The 18,934-nt window shown below is 39.6% G+C and overlaps 1 protein-coding gene across 1 annotated transcript in view; it reads right to left on the bottom strand.

The window, feature by feature from the left end:
• LOC141271606 (scavenger receptor cysteine-rich domain-containing protein DMBT1-like) overlaps positions 1 to 18,934 on the bottom strand; it is a 212,148-nt gene that overhangs the window by 40,236 nt on the left and 152,978 nt on the right. The window lies entirely within an intron of this gene.

Genomic DNA, 18,934 nt, shown 5'->3' with positions numbered 1-18,934 from the left:
ATAACAAGTGAAGACTGAGAGGAGGGGGCATCTTTACATGCAGTATGGACAGGGGATTGCCTTGCACACACAACAGGGGGTTCTATTGCACGCACAACAGTGGAAGAAGCAGTGGTGACACCCGCTGACACTGGTCGTGGACCCTGGGTTTCGCCCCACAAAGTCGGGTGCTTTGCTGCCATGTGCCTGATCATGTTGGTGGTGGTCAGGCTGGTAGTTTTGTCACCCTTGCTGATGCTGGCATCACAGGTGGAACACATGGCCTTTTTGGGGTTATCAGCAGAGTCTTTAAAAAAATTCCATACTCTGGAATGGGGAACGGTTACCTGCCTTCTGTCTGCGGCCACCACACTGCTTCTTCCTGCCTGTTGGGGTACTCTGCCTCCCTCCCCCTGTGTGCTGCTGGCCTCACTCTGCATGTCCTCCTTCCACGTTGGGTCAGTTACTAGATCATCCACCACCTCCTCCTCTTCCACTTGTGCACCACGATCCTCCTCCTCACTTCCTGGCAATTGTGTCTCGTCATCGTCCACCTCTTGTGACAGATTGCCAACGTAAACTTCCTGTGGCCGTGGCTGTTCAAATATTTGGGCATCGCAACATGGGATCTCCTCTTCCACCACTTCAAGCGTATCAGGCGAGGGGCCCAAATATGGAAATGGACCAGTGAACAGCTCTTCAGAGTGTCCAAGTGTGGGATCACTTGCTGTCTGACGACACTCGGCATGGTGGGAGGAAGGAGCATCAGGGTGAGGAGGAGTATGCGGTCCAGACTCACGGCTACTAAGAGTTGACCGTGTGGAAGACAGACCGGAGGTGGTGGTGCCCAAGTAACTGGAAGTATTATCTGCTCTCCAATAAATAACCTGTTCACACCGATCAGTTCTCAATACTGGTGTTGTTCTGTGCTTTACTAGTAATTCGGTCAAGAAGTGGGAGCGAGAAGATGTGGCTGTTGGTTGTGGTACATTTTCACCTTGGCCATGGCCCCGTCCTCTGCACGAACCATCACCAGAAGGTCCACTTCCACGTCCCTTGCCACGCGCCTTGCCCATTGTAAATGAAGTAAAATAGCTTACACTTGCAGTATCAATGGAAAAAGGGTAATAAGGAGGAAATTAGAACCGTGGAAGAGGAAAACCACAGTTATTGTTTACTGGGGTATACCACACTTTTTTAAATAGAGATATTTGCGGCTGAACAGTGAGCGACACACTCAAACTGCTTTTTTTTTAGATACCAAAGGCCCAAAACTGGATAGTACAGCGATTTGACCCGTGGAACTGCGAAACCACACTGGGATGTCGGGCCTACACAAGACTATTTTCAACAGATATATTTTTGTGTCACAACAGTCAGGAGACACTACTGTTTTTCTTTACGGAAAAAACTACCAAAACCTGAATAATAGAGATTTTTAACCGTGGGATGACAAAACCACAGTTATTGTTTACTGGGGTATACCACACTTTTTTAAATAGAGATATTTGTGGCTGAACAGTGAGTGACACACTCAAACTGCTTTTTTTTTTAGATACCAAAGGCCCAAAACTGGATAGTACAGCGATTTGACCCGTGGAACTGCGAAACCACACTGGGATGTCGGGCCTACACAAGACTATTTTCAACAGATATATTTTTGTGTCACAACAGTCAGGAGACACTCCTTTTTTTCTTTATGGAAAAAACTACCAAATCCTGAATAATAGAGATTTTTTATCGTGGGATGGCAAAACCACAGTTATTGTTTACTGGGTTATACCACACTTTTTTAAATAGAGATATTTGCGGCTGAACAGTGAGTGACACACTCAAACTGCTTTTTTTTTTAGATACCAAAGGCCCAAAACTAGATAGTACAGCGATTTGACCCGTGGAACTGCGAAACCACACTGGGATGTCGGGCCTACACAAGACTATTTTCAACAGATATATTTTTGTGTCACAACAGTCAGGAGACACTACTGTTTTTCTTTACGGAAAAAACTACCAAAACCTGAATAATAGAGATTTTTTACCGTGGGATGGCAAAACCACAGTTATTGTTTACTGGGGTATGCCACACTTTTTTAAATAGAGATATTTGCGGATGAACAGTGAGCGACACACTCAAACTGCTTTTTTTTTAGATACCAAAGGCCCAAAACTGGATAGTACAGCGATTTAACCCGTGGAACTGCGAAACCACACTGGGTTGTCGGACCTACACAAGACTATTTTCAACAGATATATTTTTGTGTCACAACAGTCAAGAGACACTACTGTTTTTCTTTACGGAAAAAACTACCAAAACCTGAATAATATAGATTTTTTACCGTGGGATGGCAAAACCACAGTTATTGTTTACTGGGGTATACCACACTTTTTTAAATAGAGATATTTGCGGCTGAACAGTGAGCGACACACTCAAAATGCTTTTTTTTTAGATACCAAAGGCCCAAAACTGGATAGTACAGCGATTTGAGGCGTGGAACTGCGAAACCACAATGGGATGTCGGGCCTACACAAGACTATTTTAAACAGATATATTTTTGTGTCACAACAGTCAGGAGACACTACTGTTTTTCTTTACGGAAAAAACAACCAAAACCTGAATAATAGAGATTTTTTACTGTGGGATGGCAAAAACACAGTTATTGTTTACTGGGGTATACCACACTTTTTTAAATAGAGATATTTGCGGCTGAACAGTGAGCGACACACTCAAACTGCTTTTTTTTTAGATACCAAAGGACCAAAACGGGATAGTACAGCGATTTGACCCGTGGAACTGCGAAACCACACTGGGTTGTCGGACCTACGCAAGACTATTTTCAACAGATATATTTTTGTGTCACAACAGTCAAGAGATACTACTGTTTTTCTTTACGGAAAAAACTACCAAAACCTGAATAATATAGATTTTTTACCGTGGGATGGCAAAACCACAGTTATTGTTTACTGGGGTATACCACACTTTTTTAAATAGAGATATTTGCGGCTGAACAGTGAGCGACACACTCAAAATGCTTTTTTTTTAGATACCAAAGGCCCAAAACTGGATAGTACAGCGATTTGACCCGTGGAACTGCGAAACCACAATGGGATGTCGGGCCTACACAAGACTATTTTCAACAGATATATTTTTGTATCACAACAGTCAGGAGACACTACTGTTTTTCTTTACGGAAAAAACAACCAAAACCTGAATAATAGAGATTTTTTACTGTGGGATGGCAAAAACACAGTTATTGTTTACTGGGGTATACCACACTTTTTTAAATAGAGATATTTGCGGCTGAACAGTGAGCGACACACTCAAACTGCTTTTTTTTTAGATATCAAAGGCCCAAAACTGGATAGTACATCAATTTGACCCGTGGAACTGCGAAACCACACTGAGATGTCGGGCCTACACAAGACTATTTTCAACAGATATATTTTTGTGTCACAACAGTCAGGAGACACTACTGGTTTTCTTTATGGAAAAAACTACCAAAACCTGAATAATGGAGATTTTTTACCGTGGGATGACAAAACCACAGTTATTGTTTACTGGGGTATACCACACTTTTTTAAATAGAGATATTTGTGGCTGAACAGTGAGCGACACACTCTAACTGCTTTTTTTTTAGATACCAAAGGCCCAAAACTAGATAGTACAGCGATTTGACCCATGGAACTGCGAAACCACACTGGGATGTCGGGCCTACACAAGACTATTTTCAACAGATATATTTTTGTGTCACAACAGTCAGGAGACGCTACTGTTTTTCTTTACGGAAAAAACTACCAAAACCTGAATAATAGAGATTTTTTTACCGTGGGATGGCAAAACCACAGTTATTGTTTACTGGGGTATACCACACTTTTTTAAATAGAAATATTTGCGGCTGAACAGTGAGCGACACACTCAAACTGCTTTTCTTTTAGATACCAAAGGCACAAAACTGGATAGTACAGCGATTTGATCCGTGGAACTGCGAAACCACACAGGGATGTCGGGCCTACACAAGACTATTTTCAACAGATATATTTTTGTGTCACAACAGTCAGGAGACACTCATTTTTTTCTTTACGGAAAAAACTACCAAAACCTGAATAATAGAGATTTTTTACCGTGGGATGGCAAAACCACAGTTATTGTTTACTGGGGTATACCACACTTTTTAAAAAAGAGATATTTGTGGCTGAACAGTGAGCGACACACTCAAACTGCTTTTTTTTTTAGATACCAAAGGCCCAAAACTGGATAGTACAGCAATTTGACCCGTGGAACTGCGAAACCACACTGGGATGTCAGGCCTACAAAAGACTATTTTCAACAGATATATTTTTGTGTCACAACAGTCAGGAGACACTACTGTTTTTCTTTACGGAAAAAACTACCAAAACCTGAATAATAGAGATTTTTTACCATGGGATGGCAAAACCACAGTTATTGTTTACTGGGGTATGCCACACTTTTTTAAATAGAGATATTTGCGGATGAACAGTGAGCGACACACTCAAACTGCTTTTTTTTTAGATACCAAAGGCCCAAAACTGGATAGTACAGCGATTTAACCCGTGGAACTGCGAAACCACACTGGGTTGTCGGACCTACACAAGACTATTTTCAACAGATATATTTTTGTGTCACAACAGTCAAGAGACACTAGTGTTTTTCTTTACGGAAAAAACTACCAAAACCTGAATAATATAGATTTTTTACCGTGGGATGGCAAAACCACAGTTATTGTTTACTGGGGTATACCACACTTTTTTAAATAGAGATATTTGCGGCTGAACAGTGAGCGACACACTCAAAATGCTTTTTTTTTAGATACCAAAGGCCCAAAACTGGATAGTACAGCGATTTGACCCGTGGAACTGCGAAAACACAATGGGATGTCGGGCCTACACAAGACTATTTTCAACAGATATATTTTTGTGTCACAACAGTCAGGAGACACTACTGTTTTTCTTTACGGAAAAAACAACCAAAACCTGAATAATAGAGATTTTTTACTGTGGGATTGCAAAAACACAGTTATTGTTTACTGGGGTATACCACACTTTTTTAAATAGAGATGTTTGCGGCTGAACAGTGAGCGACACACTCAAACTGCTTTTTCTTTAGATATCAAAGGTCCAAAACTGGATAGTACATCAATTTGACCCATGGAACTGCGAAACCACACTGAGATGTCGGGCCTACACAAGACTATTTTCAACAGATATATTTTTGTGTCACAACAGTCAGGAGACGCTACTGTTTTTCTTTACGGAAAAAAACTACCAAAACCTGAATAATAGATATTTTTTACCGTGGGATGACAAAACCACAGTTATTGTTTACTGGGGTTTACCATACTTTTTTAAATAGAGATATTTGTGGCTGAACAGTGAGCGACACACTCAAACTGCTTTTTTTTTAGATACCAAAGGCCCAAAACTGGATAGTACAGCGATTTGACCCGTGGAACTGCGAAACCACACTGGGATGTCGGGCCTACACAAGACTATTTTCAACAGATATATTTTTGTGTCACAACAGTCAGGAGACACTACTGGTTTTCTTTACGGAAAAAACTACCAAAACCTGAATAATAGAGATTTTTTACCGTGGGATGGCAAAACCACAGTTATTGTTTACTGGGGTATACCACACTTTTTTAAATAGAGATATTTGCAGCTGAACAGTGAGCGACACACTCAAACTGCTTTTCTTTTAGATACCAAAGGCACAAAACTGGATAGTACAGCGATTTGACCCGTGGAACTGCGAAACCACACAGGGATGTCGGGCCTACACAAGACTATTTTCAACAGATATATTTTTGTGTCACAACAGTCAGGAGACACTCCTTTTTTTCTTTACGGAAAAAACTACCAAATCCTGAATAATAGAGATTTTTTACCGTGGGATGGCAAAACCACAGTTATTGTTTACTGGAGTATACCACACTTTTTTAAATAGAGATATTTGCAGCTGAACAGTGAGCGACACACTCAAACTGCTTTTTTTTTTAGATACCAAAGGCCCAAAACTGGATAGTACAGCAATTTGACCCGTGGAACTGCGAAACCACACTGGGATGTCAGGCCTACAGAAGACTATTTTCAACAGATATATTTTTGTGTCACAACAGTCAGGAGACACTACTGTTTTTCTTTACGGAAAAAACTACCAAAACCTGAATAATATAGATTTTTTACCGTGGGATGGCAAAACCACAGTTATTGTTTACTGGGGTATACCACACTTTTTTAAATAGAGATATTTGCGGCTGAACAGTGAGCGACACACTCAAAATGCTTTTTTTTTAGATACCAAAGGCCCAAAACTGGATAGTACAGCGATTTGACCCGTGGAACTGCGAAACCACAATGGGATGTCGGGCCTACACAAGACTATTTTCAACAGATATATTTTTGTGTCACAACAGTCAGGAGACACTACTGTTTTTCTTTACGGAAAAAACAACCAAAACCTGAATAATAGAGATTTTTTACTGTGGGATTGCAAAAACACAGCTATTGTTTACTGGGGTATACCACACTTTTTTAAATAGAGATATTTGCGGCTGAACAGTGAGCGACACACACAAACTGCTTTTTTTTTTAGATATCAAAGGCCCAAAACTGGATAGTACATCAATTTGACCCGTGGAACTGCGAAACCACACTGAGATGTCGGGCCTACACAAGACTATTTTAAACAGATATATTTTTGTGTCACAACAGTCAGGAGACACTACTGTTTTTCTTTACGGAAAAAACTACCAAAACCTGAATAATAGAGATTTTTTACCGTGGGATGACAAAACCACAGTTATTGTTTACTGGGGTATACCACACTTTTTTAAATAGAGATATTTGTGGCTGAACAGTGAGCGACACACTCAAACTGCTTTTTTTTAGATACCAAAGGCCCAAAACTGGATAGTACAGCGATTTGACCCGTGGAACTGCGAAACCACACTGGGATGTCGGGCCTACACAAGACTATTTTCAACAGATATAATTTTGTGTCACAACAGTCAGGAGACACTACTGGTTTTCTTTACGGAAAAAACTACCAAAACCTGAATGATAGAGATTTTTTACCGTGGGATGGCAAAACCACAGTTATTGTTTACTGGGGTATACCACACTTTTTTAAATAGAGATATTTGCGGCTGAACAGTGAGCGACACACTCAAACTGCTTTTCTTTTAGATACCAAAGGCACAAAACTGGATAGTACAGCGATTTGACCCGTGGAACTGCGAAACCACACAGGGATGTCGGGCCTACACAAGACTATTTTCAACTGATACATTTTTGTGTCACAACAGTCAGGAGACACTCCTTTTTTTCTATACGGAAAAAACTACCAAATCCTGAATAATAGAGATTTTTTACCGTGGGATGGCAAAACCACAGTTATTGTTTACTGGAGTATACCACACATTTTTAAATAGAGATATTTGCGGCTGAACAGTGAGCGACACACTCAAACTGCTTTTTTTTTTAGATACCAAAGGCCCAAAACTGGATAATACAGCAATTTGACCCATGGAACTGCGAAACCACACTGGGATGTCAGGCCTACACAAGACTATTTTCAACAGATATATTTTTGTGTCACAACAGTCAGGAGACACTACTGGTTTTCTTTACGGAAAAAACTACCAAAACCTGAATAATAGAGATTTTTTACCGTGGGATGGCAAAACCACAGTTATTGTTTACTGGGGTATACCACACTTTTTTAAATAGAGATATTTGCGGCTGAACAGTGAGCGACACACTCAAACTGCTTTTCTTTTAGATACCAAAGGCACAAAACTGGATAGTACAGCGATTTGACCCGTGGAACTGCGAAACCACACAGGGATGTCGGGCATACACAAGACTATTTTCAACAGATATATTTTTGTGTCACAACAGTCAGGAGACACTCCTTTTTTTCTTTACGGAAAAAACTACCAAATCCTGAATAATAGAGATTTTTTACCGTGGGATGGCAAAACCACAGTTATTGTTTACTGGGGTATGCCACACTTTTTTAAATAGAGATATTTGCGGATGAACAGTGAGCGACACACTCAAACTGCTTTTTTTTTAGATACCAAAGGCCCAAAACTGGATAATACAGCGATTTGACCCGTGGAACTGCGAAACCACACTGGGTTGTCGGGCCTACACAAGACTATTTTCAACAGATATATTTTTGTGTCACAACAGTCAAGAGACACTACTGTTTTTCTTTACGGAAAAAACTACCAAAACCTGAATAATATAGATTTTTTACTGTGGGATGGCAAAACCACAGTTATTGTTTACTGGGGTATACCACACTTTTTTAAATAGAGATATTTGCGGCTGAACAGTGAGCGACACACTCAAAATGCTTTTTTTTTAGATACCAAAGGCCCAAAACTGGATAGCATAGCGATTTGACCCGTGGAACTGCAAAACCACAATGGGATGTCGGGCCTACACAAGACTATTTTCAACAGATATATTTTTGTGTCACAACAGTCAGGAGACACTACTGTTTTTCTTTACGGAAAAAACTACCAAAACCTGAATAATAGAGATTTTTTACTGTGGGATGGCAAAACCACAGTTATTGTTTACTGGGTATACCAAACTTTTTTAAATAGAGATATTTGTGGCTGAACAGTGAGCGACACACTCAAACTGCTTTTTTTTTAGATATCAAAGGCCCAAAACTGTATAGTACATCAATTTGACCCGTGGAACTGCGAAACCACACTGGGATGTCGGGCCTACACAAGACTATTTTCAACAGATATATTTTTGTGTCACAACAGTCAGGAGACACTACTGTTTTTCTTTACGGAAAAAACTACCAAAACCTGAATAATAGAGATTTTTTACCGTGGGATGACAAAACCACAGTTATTGTTTACTGGGGTATACCACACTTTTTTAAATAGAGATATTTGTGGCTGAACAGTGAGCGACACACTCAAACTGCTTTTTTTTTAGATACCAAAGGCCCAAAACTGGATAGTACAGCGATTTGACCTGTGGAACTGCGAAACCACACTGGGATGTCGGGCCTACACAAGACTATTTTCAACAGATATATTTTTGTGTCACAACAGTCAGGAGACACTCCTTTTTTTCTTTACGGAAAAAACTACCAAATCCTGAATAATAGAGATTTTTTACCGTGGGATGGCAAAACCACAGTTATTGTTTACTGGAGTATACCACACTTTTTTAAATAGAGATATTTGCAGCTGAACAGTGAGCGACACACTCAAACTGCTTTTTTTTTTAGATACCAAAGGCCCGAAACTGGATAGTACGGCAATTTGACCCGTGGAACTGCGAAACCACACTGGGATGTCAGGCATACACAAGACTATTTTCAACAGATATATTTTTGTGTCACAACAGTCAGGAGACACTACTGTTTTTCTTTACGAAAAAAACTACCAAAACCTGAATAATAGAGATTTTTTACCGTGGGATGGCAAAACCACAGTTATTATTTACTGGGGTATACAACACTTTTTTAAATAGAGATATTTGCGGCTGAACAGTGAGCGACACACTCAAAATGCTTTTTTTTTAGATACCAAAGGCCCAAAACTGGATAGTACAGCGATTTGACCCGTGGAACTGCAAAACCACAATGGGATGTCGGGCCTACACAATACTATTTTCAACAGATATATTTTTGTGTCACAACAGTCAGGAGACACTACTGTTTTTCTTTACGGAAAAAACTACCAAAACCTGAATAATAGAGATTTTTTACTGTGGGATGGCAAAACCACAGTTATTGTTTACTGGGTATACCAAACTTTTTTAAATAGAGATATTTGTGGCTGAACAGTGAGCGACACACTCAAACTGCTTTTTTTTTAGATACCAAAGGCCCAAAACTGTATAGTACATCAATTTGACCCGTTGAACTGCGAAACCACACTGGGATGTCGGGCCTACACAAGACTATTTTCAACAGATATATTTTTGTGTCACAACAGTCAGGAGACACTACTGTTTTTCTTTACGGAAAAAACTACCAAAACCTGAATAATAGAGATTTTTTACCGTGGGATGACAAAACCACAGTTATTGTTTACTGGGGTATACCACACTTTTTTAAATAGAGATATTTGTGGCTGAACAGTGAGCGACACACTCAAACTGCTTTTTTTTTAGATACCAAAGGCCCAAAACTGGATAGTACAGCGATTTGACCTGTGGAACTGCGAAACCACACTGGGATGTCGGGCCTACACAAGACTATTTTCAACAGATATATTTTTGTGTCACAACAGTCAGGAGACACTACTGGTTTTCTTTACGGAAAAAACTACCAAAACCTGAATAATAGAGATTTTTTACCGTGGGATGGCAAAACCACAGTTATTGTTTACTGGGGTATACCACACTATTTTAAATAGAGATATTTGCAGCTGAACAGTGAGCGACACACTAAAACTGCTTTTCTTTTAGATACCAAAGGCACAAAACTGGATAGTACAGCGATTTGACCCGTGGAACTGCGAAACCACACAGGAATGTCGGGCCTACACAAGACTATTTTCAACAGATATATTTTTGTGTCACAACAGTCAGGAGACACTACTGTTTTTCTTTACGGAAAAAACTACCAAAACCTGAATAACATAGATTTTTTACCGTGGGATGGCAAAACCACAGTTATTGTTTACTGGGGTATACCACACTTTTTTAAATAGAGATATTTGCGGCTGAACAGTGAACGACACACTCAAAATGCTTTTTTTTTAGATACCAAAGGCCCAAAACTGGATAGTACAGCGATTTGACCCGTGGAACTGCAAAACCACAATGGGATGTCGGGCCTACACAAGACTATTTTCAACAGATATATTTTTGTGTCACAACAGTCAGGAGACACTACTGTTTTTCTTTACGGAAAAAACTACCAAAACCTGAATAATAGAAATTTTTTACCGTGGGATGACAAAACCACAGTTATTGTTTACTGGGGTATACCACACTTTTTTAAATAGAGATATTTGCGGCTGAACAGTGAGCGACACACTCAAGTTGATTTTTTTTTAGATACCGAAGGACCAAAACTGGATAGTACAGCATTTTGACCCGTGGAACTACGAAACCACACTGGGATGTCAGGCCTACACAAGACTATTTTCAACAGATATATTTTTGTGTCACAACAGTCAGGAGACACTACTGTTTTTCTTTACGGAAAAAACTACCAAAACCTGAATAATAGAAATTTTTTACCGTGGGATGACAAAACCACAGTTATTGTTTACTGGGGTATACCACACTTTTTTAAATAGAGATATTTGCGGCTGAACAGTGAGCGACACACTCAAGCTGATTTTTTTTTAGATACCGAAGGACCAAAACTGGATAGTACAGCATTTTGACCCGTGGAACTACGAAACCACACTGGGATGTCAGGCCTACACAAGACTATTTTCAACAGATATATTTTTGTGTCACAACAGTCAGGAGACACTACTGTTTTTCTTTACGGAAAAAACTACCAAAACCTGAATAATAGAGATTTTTTACCGTGGGATGGCAAAACCACAGTTATTGTTTACTGGGGTATGCCACACTTTTTTAAATAGAGATATTTGCGGATGAACAGTGAGCGACACACTCAAACTGCTTTTTTTTTAGATACCAAAGGCCCAAAACTGGATAGTACAGCGATTTGACCCGTGGAACTGCAAAACCACAATGGGATGTCGGGCCTACACAAGACTATTTTCAACAGATATATTTTTGTGTCACAACAGTCAGGAGACACTACTGTTTTTCTTTACGGAAAAAACTACCAAAACCTGAATAATAGAGATTTTTTAGCGTGGGATGACAAAACCACAGTTATTGTTTACTGGGGTATACCACACTTTTTTAAATAGAGATATTTGTGGCTGAACAGTGAGCGACACACTCAAACTGCTTTTTTTTTAGATACCAAAGGCCCAAAACTGGATAGTACAGCGATTTGACCTGTGGAACTGCGAAACCACACTGGGATGTCGGGCCTACACAAGACTATTTTCAACAGATATATTTTTGTGTCACAACAGTCAGGAGACACTACTGGTTTTCTTTACGGAAAAAACTACCAAATCCTGAATAATAGAGATTTTTTACCGTGGGATGGCAAAACCACAGTTATTGTTTACTGGGGTATACCACACTTTTTTAAATAGAGATATTTGCGGCTGAACAGTGAGCGACACACTCAAACTGCTTTTTTTTTAGATACCAAAGGACCAAAACGGGATAGTACAGCGATTTGACCCGTGGAACTGCGAAACCACACTGGGATGTCGGGCCTACACAAGACTATTTTCAACAGATATATTTTTGTGTCACAACAGTCAGGAGACACTACTGTTTTTCTTTACGGAAAAAACTACCAAAACCTGAATAACAGATATTTTTTACCGTGGGATGGCAAAACCACAGTTATTGTTTACTGGGGTATACCACACTTTTTTAAATAGAGATATTTGCGGCTGAACAGTGAGCGACACACTCAAGCTGATTTTATTTTTAGATACCGAAGGACCAAAACTGGATAGTACAGCGATTTGACCCGTGGAACTGCGAAACCACACTGGGATGTCGGGCCTACACAAGACTATTTTCAACAGATATATTTTTGTGTCACAACAGTCAGGAGACACTACTGTTTTTCTTTACGGAAAAAACTACCAAAACCTGAATAATAGAGATTTTTTACCGTGGGATGGCAAAACCACAGTTATTGTTTACTGGGGTATACCACACTTTTTTAAATAGAGATATTTGCGGCTGAACAGTGAGCGACACACTCAAGCTGATTTTTTTTTAGATACCGAAGGACCAAAACTGGATAGTACAGCATTTTGACCCGTGGAACTACGAAACCACACTGGGATGTCAGGCCTACACAAGACTATTTTCAACAGATATATTTTTGTGTCACAACAGTCAGGAGACACTACTGTTTTTCTTTACGGAAAAAACTACCAAAACCTGAATAATAGAGATTTTTTACCGTGGGATGGCAAAACCACAGTTATTGTTTACTGGGGTATGCCACACTTTTTTAAATAGAGATATTTGCGGATGAACAGTGAGCGACACACTCAAACTGCTTTTTTTTTAGATACCAAAGGCCCAAAACTGGATAGTACAGCGATTTGACCCGTGGAACTGCAAAACCACAATGGGATGTCGGGCCTACACAAGACTATTTTCAACAGATATATTTTTGTGTCACAGCAGTCAGGAGACACTACTGTTTTTCTTTACGGAAAAAACTACCAAAACCTGAATAATAGAGATTTTTTAGCGTGGGATGACAAAACCACAGTTATTGTTTACTGGGGTATACCACACTTTTTTAAATAGAGATATTTGTGGCTGAACAGTGAGCGACACACTCAAACTGCTTTTTTTTTAGATACCAAAGGCCCAAAACTGGATAGTACAGCGATTTGACCTGTGGAACTGCGAAACCACACTGGGATGTCGGGCCTACACAAGACTATTTTCAACAGATATATTTTTGTGTCACAACAGTCAGGAGACACTACTGGTTTTCTTTACGGAAAAAACTACCAAAACCTGAATAATAGAGATTTTTTACCGTGGGATGGCAAAACCACAGTTATTGTTTACTGGGGTATACCACACTTTTTTAAATAGAGATATTTGCGGCTGAACAGTGAGCGACACACTCAAACTGCTTTTCTTTTAGATACCAAAGGCACAAAACTGGATAGTACAGCGATTTGACCCGTGGAACTGCGAAACCACACAGGGATGTCGGGCCTACACAAGACTATTTTCAACAGATATATTTTTGTGTCACAACAGTCAGGAGACACTCCTTTTTTCTTTACGGAAAAAACTACCAAATCCTGAATAATAGAGATTTTTTACCGTGGGATGGCAAAACCACAGTTATTGTTTACTGGGGTATACCACACTTTTTTAAATAGAGATATTTGCGGCTGAACAGTGAGCGACACACTCAAACTGCTTTTTTTTTAGATACCAAAGGACCAAAACGGGATAGTACAGCGATTTGACCCGTGGAACTGCGAAACCACACTGGGATGTCGGGCCTACACAAGACTATTTTCAACAGATATATTTTTGTGTCACAACAGTCAGGAGACACTACTGTTTTTCTTTACGGAAAAAACTACCAAAACCTGAATAATAGAGATTTTTTACCGTGGGATGGCAAAACCACAGTTATTGTTTACTGGGGTATACCACACTTTTTTAAATAGAGATATTTGCGGCTGAACAGTGAGCGACACGCTCAAACTGCTTTTTTTTTAGATACCAAAGGCCCAAAACTGGATAGTACAGCGATTTGACCCGTGGAACTGTGAAACCACACTGGGATGTCGGGCCTACACAAGACTATTTTCAACAGATATATTTTTGTGTCACAACAGTCAGGAGACACTACTGTTTTTCTTTACGGAAAAAACTACCAAAACCTGAATAATAGAGATTTTTTACTGTGGGATGGCAAAACCACAGTTATTGTTTACTGGGGTATACTACACTTTTTTAAATAGAGATATTTGCGGCTGAACAGTGAGCGACACACTCAAACTGCTTCTTTTTTTAGATACCAAAGGCCCAAAACTGGATAGTACAGCGATTTGACCGGTGGAACTGCGAAACCACACTGGGATGTCGGGCCTACACAAGACTATTTTCAACAGATATCTTTTTGTGTCACAACAGTCAGGAGACACTACTGGTTTTCTTTACGGAAAAAACTACCAAAACCTGAATAATAGAGATTTTTTACAGTGGGATGGCAAAACCACAGTTATTGTTTACTGGGGTATACCACACTTTTTTAAATAGAGATATTTGCGGCTGAACAGTGAGCGACACACTCAAACTGCTTTTCTTTTAGATACCAAAGGCACAAAACTGGATAGTACAGCGATTTGACCCGTGGAACTGCGAAACCACACAGGGATGTCGGGCCTACACAAGACTATTTTCAACAGATATATTTTTGTGTCACAACAGTCAGGAGACACTCCTCTTTTTCTTTACGGAAAAAACTACCAAATCCTGAATAACAGAGATTTTTTACAGTGGGATTGCAAAACCACAGTTATTGTTTACTGGGGTATACCACACTTTTTTAAATAGAGATATTTGTGGCTGAACAGTGAGCGACACACTCAAGCTGATTTTTTTTTAGATACCGAAGGACCAAAACTGGATAGTACAGCGATTTGACCGGTGGAACTGCGAAACCACACTGGGATGTCGGGCTTACACAAGACTATTTTCAACAGATATATTTTTGTGTCACAACAGTCAGGAGACACTACTGTTTTTCTTTACGGAAAAAACTACCAAAACCTGAATAATAGAGATTTTTTACCGTGGGATGGCAAAACCACAGTTATTGTTTACTGGGGTATACTACACTTTTTTAAATAGAGATATTTGCGGCTTAACAGTGAGCGACACACTCAAACTGCTTCTTTTTTTAGATACCAAAGGCCCAAAACTGGATAGTACAGCAATTTGACCGGTGGAACTGCGAAACCACACTGGGATGTCGGGCCTACACAAGACTATTTTCAACAGATATATTTTTGTGTCACAACAGTCAGGAGACACTACTGTTTTTCTTTATGGAAAAAACTACCAAAAGCTGAATAATAGAGATTTTTTACTGTGGGATGGCAAAACCACAGTTATTGTTTACTGGGGTATACTACACTTTTTTAAATAGAGATATTTGCGGCTGAACAGTGAGCGACACACTCAAACTGCTTTTTCTTTAGATACCAAAGGCCCAAAACTGGATAGTACAGCGATTTGACCCGTGGAACTGCGAAACCACACTGGGATGTCGGGCCTACACAAGACTATTTTCAACAGATATATTTTTGTGTCACAACAGTCAGGAGACACTACTGTTTTTCTTTACGGAAAAGACTACCAAAACCTGAATAATAGAGATTTTTTACCATGGGATGGCAAAACCACAGTTATTGTTTACTGGGGTATACCACACTTTTTTAAATAGAGATATTTGTGGCTGAACAGTGAGTGACACACTCAAATTGCTTTTTTTTTAGATACCAAAGGCCCAAAACTGGATAGTACAGCGATTTGACCTGTGGAACTGCGAAACCACACTGGGATGTCGGGCCTACACAAGACTATTTTCAACAGATATATTTTTGTGTCACAACAGTCAGGAGACACTACTGGTTTTCTTTACGGAAAAAACTACCAAAACCTGAATAATAGAGATTTTTTACCGTGGGATGGCAAAACCACAGTTATTGTTTACTGGGGTATACCACACTTTTTTAAATAGAGATATTTGCGGCTGAACAGTGAGCGACACACTCAAACTGCTTTTCTTTTAGATACCAAAGGCACAAACCTGGATAGTACAGCGATTTGACCCGTGGAACTGCGAAACCACACAGGGATGTCGGGCCTACACAAGACTATTTTCAACAGATATATTTTTGTGTCACAACAGTCAGGAGACACTCCTTTTTTTCTTTACGGAAAAAACTACCAAATCCTGAATAATAGAGATTTTTTACCGTGGGATGGCAAAACCACAGTTATTGTTTACTGGGGTATACCACACTTTTTTAAATAGAGATATTTGCGGCTGAACAGTGAGCGACACACTCAAACTGCTTTTTTTTTAGATACCAAAGGACCAAAACGGGATAGTACAGCGATTTGACCCGTGGAACTGCGAAACCACACTGGGATGTCGGGCCTACACAAGACTATTTTCAACAGATATATTTTTGTGTCACAACAGTCAGGAGACACTACTGTTTTTCTTCACGGAAAAAACTACCAAAACCTGAATAATAGAGATTTTTTACCGTGGGATGGCAAAACCACAGTTATTGTTTACTGGGGTATACCACACTTTTTTAAATAGAGATATTTGCGGCTGAACAGTGAGCGACACGCTCAAACTGATTTTTTTTTAGATACCAAAGGCCCAAAACTGGATAGTACAGCGATTTGACCCGTGGAACTGTGAAACCACACTGGGATGTCGGGCCTACACAAGACTATTTTCAACAGATATATTTTTGTGTCACAACAGTCAGGAGACACTACTGTTTTTCTTTACGGAAAAAACTACCAAAACCTGAATAATAGAGATTTTTTACTGTGGGATGGCAAAACCACAGTTATTGTTTACTGGGGTATACTACACTTTTTTAAATAGAGATATTTGCGGCTGAACAGTGAGCGACACACTCAAACTGCTTCTTTTTTAGATACCAAAGGCCCAAAACTGGATAGTACAGCGATTTGACCGGTGGAACTGCGAAACCACACTGGGATGTCGGGCCTACACAAGACTATTTTCAACAGATATATTTTTGTGTCACAACAGTCAGGAGACACTACTGGTTTTCTTTACGGAAAAAACTACCAAAACCTGAATAATAGAGATTTTTTACGTGGGATGGCAAAACCACAGTTATTGTTTACTGGGGTATACCACACTTTTTTAAATAGAGATATTTGCGGCTGAACAGTGAGCGACACACTCAAACTGCTTTTCTTTTAGATACCAAAGGCACAAAACTGGATAGTACAGCGATTTGACCCGTGGAACTGCGAAACCACACTGGGATGTCGGGCCTACACAAGACTATTTTCAACAGATATATTTTTGTGTCACAACAGTCAGGAGACACTCCTTTTTTTCTTTACGGAAAAAACTACCAAATCCTGAATAATAGAGATTTTTTACCGTGGGATGGCAAAACCACAGTTATTGTTTACTGGGGTATACCACACTTTTTTAAATAGAGATATTTGCGGCTGAACAGTGAGCGACACGCTCAAACTGATTTTTTTTTAGATACCAAAGGCCCAAAACTGGATAGTACAGCGATTTGACCCGTGGAACTGTGAAACCACACTGGGATGTCGGGCCTACACAAGACTATTTTCAACAGATATATTTTTGTGTCACAACAGTCAGGAGACACTACTGTTTTTCTTTACGGAAAAAACTACCAAAACCTGAATAATAGAGATTTTTTACGTGGGATGGCAAAACCACAGTTATTGTTTACTGGGGTATACCACACTTTTTTAAATAGAGATATTTGCGGCTGAACAGTGAGCGACACACTCAAACTGCTTTTCTTTTAGATACCAAAGGCACAAAACTGGATAGTACAGCGATTTGACCCGTGGAACTGCGAAACCACACTGGGATGTCGGGCCTACACAAGACTATTTTCAACAGATATATTTTTGTGTCACAACAGTCAGGAGACACTCCTTTTTTTCTTTACGGAAAAAACTACCAAATCCTGAATAATAGAGATTTTTTACCGTGGGATGGCAAAACCACAGTTATTGTTTACTGGGGTATACCACACTTTTTTAAATAGAGATATTTGCGGCTGAACAGTGAGCGACACGCTCAAACTGATTTTTTTTTAGATACCAAAGGCCCAAAACTGGATAGTACAGCGATTTGACCCGTGGAACTGTGAAACCACACTGGGATGTCGGGCCTACACAAGACTATTTTCAACAGATATATTTTTGTGTCACAACAGTCAGGAGACACTACTGTTTTTCTTTACGGAAAAAACTACCAAAACCTGAATAATAGAGATTTTTTACTGTGGGATGGCAAAACCACAGTTATTGTTTACTGGGGTATACTACACTTTTTTAAATAGAGATATTTGCGGCTGAACAGTGAGCGACACACTCAAACTGCTTCTTTTTTAGATACCAAAGGCCCAAAACTGGATAGTACAGCGATTTGACCGGTGGAACTGCGAAACCACACTGGGATGTCGGGCCTACACAAGACTATTTTCAACAGATATATTTTTGTGTCACAACAGTCAGGAGACACTACTGGTTTTCTTTACGGAAAAAACTACCAAAACCTGAA

The sequence above is a fragment of the Phyllobates terribilis genome, unplaced genomic scaffold, assembly GCF_046119375.1.
Source record: "Phyllobates terribilis strain yellow unplaced genomic scaffold, ASM4611937v1 Scaffold_5__5_contigs__length_657084704, whole genome shotgun sequence".
NCBI lineage: Eukaryota > Metazoa > Chordata > Amphibia > Anura > Dendrobatidae > Phyllobates > Phyllobates terribilis.
Note: the sequence above shows the minus strand (reverse complement) of the source record. Positions and strands in the feature narration are given on the sequence as shown.